Genomic DNA, 4,707 nt, shown 5'->3' on the forward strand with positions numbered 1-4,707 from the left:
CGGGGCGGTGCAATGACCTCACCGGGTTCTACTCTCTTACCCCTCCCCCACGTGGTTGTTGCTGCCGGTAGCCCGGAGTAGGGAAGTTTGGGTTGGGGGGGAGGGGAAGAGAACGAGTGATGTCACCTTTCCCCAGCATGATTGGCTGTCAGGTGCCGGGACTAGGACCAATCAACGGTTTCGGAAAGTCTGGCGCGGCCCCGCGGAAAGCTCTGTTGCCACCGGGAGGGGAGAGCGCGCGCGCGTGTGGGGTGGCGCGCGGTGCACTGTAGGCAACGCGCGCGGCCTGGAGTTTTGGGGGCCCTGGGAAACCCTGATGGCGTAGCGGTTAAGTACTATGGCTGCTAACCGAAAGATCGGCAGTTCGAATCCACCAGGCTCTCCTTGGAAACTATGGGGCAGTTCTACTGTGGCCTGTAGGGTCGTTATGAGTCGGAATTGACTCAGTGGCAATGGGTTTGGGTTTTTTGGGGGGAGGAGGGACAATGTCACCTCTTCCCAGACTTTGACATTTAGGGCGGTGCATTTTTCTTATATAACTCTAGCCATGCAGGAGGCATGAGATGGGAAAGGTTAGGGCCCCCTTGGGGCTTCACACTGCACTCCCTGGAGAGCTACCTTTTGTGGGTGTTCACACCTGGCAGGAAGCATGTTTTTCAAGGTCCCTTGGGCCCCCCTTCCCACACCGGAAGTGAGAAGAGGTATATGCCTTGTCGATGGTACATCCCTGCTGCCCAGATGTGGAGTTAGTCACATGTGGTGTGAACCTTTCTATGGAGCATCCAGAGTCTCCACATTGGATTGTCCCTAGACAGAGGTTAATGGTGAGCGTTCTACATTGGCGGCAAGGAAGGTTTCTACTGCCTGTGATGGATTCCCAGTATCCACATGGAATTCACACCAGTTATGAAGAAAATGCACCCAGCCTACAGTAGGTCCACATAACATTCACACTAAGCAGAAGAGTGTGTGCCATGCTATATGGTTAGTTCGCACAGGGCATGGCAGAAATAGAAGTTGTCCAATGGGGTTCACTAAGTATGAAGGAGATTCACGTTATTCACAAAGGGTTTGGGTTGAGAGTGGGGGGAACTGTACTATCTACAAGGAGTTCACACTGAAGGAATCTTACACTTATTACGTACACTATTATTACTTCTTGTACTAACATACTCATTATATTTTAATCTCAAACTAAAAGAGAGTTCACACTTCAATATAGGAGGAGGAGCCTGTGTTGGAAATTTTACACATTTTCTACTGGGCACATTGGATAGATGATGAGTCTGAGGAAAATTCACACTGATGAAGAGCGTTCACATTGCCCCCTTTAGGCAACACCTTGGGAGTGGTTCATGCTGACACAAAAGGGGCTCACAGCAGCCACAGAAAGTTCCCCATGTGTGGAGGTGTGCAGTGTCCGTGTTCACTTCATCATGGATGGGATGGAGATTACACTGTCACAGAGAGCTCATATGGCGCAGGAGTTCACATTGCCCATGGGTGCTTACATGGTGTTTGGGGGAGATTTCCATTGATCAGGTGGGGTTTTGTGTTCCACATTCAGAATGTTCATGTCAGGTGTGAAGGAGGATTAGACTGCCAGTGGGGTGGTCTATACTCTATCCAAAGGAACCCACCTTGCCTGGGGAGCATTCTGCTGTACTGAAAGGAGGTCTCCACAGTCAAGGTGGAATTGCCTCTGGCTGTGGTGCACCCTGGCTATGGAAACCCTAGTGGCATAGTGGTTAAGTGCTACGGCTGCTAACCAAAGGGTCAGCAGTTCGAATCCGCCAGGTGCCCCTTGGAAACTCTATGGGGCAGTTCTGCTCTGTCCTATAGGGTGGCTATGAGTCAGAATTGACTCAGTGGCAGTGGGATGGTATACTTAAAGGAGCCCTGGTGGTGCCGTAGTTAATGCGCTCAGCTGCTAATTGAAAGGTCTGCAGTTTACCCACCAACTGCCCTGCAGGAGAACGATGTGGCAGTCTGCTTCCGTGAAGATTTACAGCCTTGGAAACACTTTGGGGCAGTTCTACTCTGTCCTATAGGGTTGCTATGAGTCAGAATCGACTCGTCAACAGTTGGTATGGTGTACCTGTGATGTCCACAGAATGTACATATGATGTCTACAGAGAGATGCCCACTGCTTATGCAACTTACACCATGCCTGAAGGAGATCTGTTCTTGGGAGTTCACACTGTCCAAGGCCTATTTCCCTGGTCATAGAGAAAAGGTTACACTTTCCGCGACCCAGATTACAATGCGCAAACGGAGCTGTATCCAGGCCCTGGGAGAATTACATAAAATGTAGTTAACAGTTATACAATTCATTGAAATTACACTGTCATGTGGAGTGGAGGGTGATGTTGCAGAAGGCAAGATAGCACAGGCTTAGCCAGGCTCCCTGAGATCAAATCCCAGTTCTGCTTCTTCCTAGCTGTGTGACCTTGGGTAAATAACCCCTCTGCGCCTTGGTTTCTACTTATATAAAAAAGGGATAATAAATGCAGCCTGCTGCATAGGGTTGTTGTGAGGATGAAATGAGTTAACATGTGCAAAGCCTTTAGAACAGTGTCTGGAGCAGAGTAAGTCTTCAAAACTGTTAGCTATTGTTGTGATTATTATTATTCCGAAGGAGTTTACCACTGTCTGATGAGTTTATGCTGTCACAATCTTATTGGTAACCTTATCCGTGGGGCTTATACTTTGTGTGTGCTGTGATGGTGGTGGTGGTGATGGGAGGTCCCTTTGGGAAGAGTTCCAGAGCTCAGCATATCTGTGGGGCATTTATCATCAGGAGGCATTATGGTCTAGTGCTTGAGTGCAGTTGAGGTCCCAGGTACATTGCTTTCTATCTGTGTGGCCTTGGGTCTATAACCTCTCGGGCTCACTCTCCTCATCTGAGAAATGGGGATAATTAGAGAATCTACCTCATAAAGTTGATACGAAGATGAGATTAACCCAGATCCTTGCATGTAATAATGTTCAATAAACATGACTTTTATGTACCGTGTCCTGGGCTGGGTCCTGGGAGTTCCCAACCATTCAGAAATTCACCATTTCTTCCCCTTTATCCCTGGCCTCATTGTCCGTGATGGGTTATACCACCCTTGAGGGAATCACAGTGTCCATGGTATGTGTGTGTATGTTAGAAAAGGGCTGGGGAACTTTTTATTAAGAATCAAGACTTTCTGAAAGAGTTTTATATACTTTTATGAAGGTTTCAAAGTCCCAGAGGGTTGAAATGGAACATGAGGTTTCTCCCTATCTATGGGAATAATAATAAACAAGAGAAAAGATTGAAGGCATCAAGGATTTCATTTTACTTAAATCCCAATCCACACCTATGGAAGCAGCAGTCAAGAAATCAAACGAGGCATTGCATTGGGCAAATCTGCTGTAATAGACCTCTTTAAAGTGTTGAAAAACAAAGTTGTCACCTTGAAAACTAAAGTGTGCCTGACCCAAGCCACGGTGTCTTCAATTGCCTTATATGCATGTGAAAGCTGGACAATGAATAAGGAAGACCAAAGAAGAACAGACACCTTTGAATTATGGTATTGGCAAAGAATATTGAATATACTATGGACTACCAAGCACTGGGTGGGTTTTTTTATTACCAAAAGAACAAACAAATCTGTCTTGCAAGAAGTACAGCCAGAATGCTCTCCTTAGAAAGCAAGGATGGCGAGACTACGTCTCACATACTTTGGAAATGTTATCAGGAGGCATCAGTCCCTGGAGAAGGGCATCGTGCTTGGTAGAAGGTCAGCGAAAAAGAGGAAGACCCCCAGTGAGATGGATTGACACAGTGGCTGCAACAATGGGCTCAGGCATACCTAGAATTGTGAGGATGGCGCAGGACTGGGCACTGTTTCGTTCTGTTGTATATGGGGTTGCTGTGAGTTGGAACTGACTCCATGGGACGTAACAGCAACAACAATATGGGAAAGGGCTACACTTAATGAAACTGACATACTGACACTGGAGTTAATGATACCCTTTGGTGAGTTTACACTGTTCACAGAATGGTCCACCCAGGCAGGCGGCACTGTCCATGTGGGGATGTAATGTTTGTGGGTTATACTGCATGAAGCCACATTGATTATGGGGCTACACTGTTCAGATGAAGGTTCACACTGCTTAGAGGAATCACCCTATTTATATGATTGTATACACTGTGCATATGGGGGTACCCAGATTATTGGAGTTGACCCTGTTGATAGAAGGATTCACACAATGTTAAAAATGTTATACTCTCTGTGAGGTAGATCACAGTAACATATGGGGTACACATTTGTTACATACTGTCTCACCCTCTATGGGACTCACAGCACATACTGCCTATATGGGGTTCATATTATTTTTGTGGGTTGTTTTGTCTACATGGGGTTCACAGGATTTTTGAGGATCTCACTTTCTACCTGAGCCTCACATCTTTTATGAAGGTCTCGGAGTATTTTGGGCTAATACCACTTAGACGATGGGTTCACTGTTGATAGGGGGCTCACACCGCTTCTGAGAGTCACCTGGTCAGTAAGGGTTTTATTAAGGTCACCCTGCCTATATGGGGGTTCACACCACTCATGTGGGTTTTCCTGTTTATATGAGGTTCACACTGTTTATGAAGGATGCACAGTCTGTATGGGGCTCACACCATTTATGAGTCACCCTGCCTGTATTGGGGTTCACACTGCTTTTGAG

The sequence above is a fragment of the Elephas maximus genome, chromosome 11, assembly GCF_024166365.1.
Source record: "Elephas maximus indicus isolate mEleMax1 chromosome 11, mEleMax1 primary haplotype, whole genome shotgun sequence".
In the NCBI taxonomy this organism is placed as follows: domain Eukaryota; kingdom Metazoa; phylum Chordata; class Mammalia; order Proboscidea; family Elephantidae; genus Elephas; species Elephas maximus.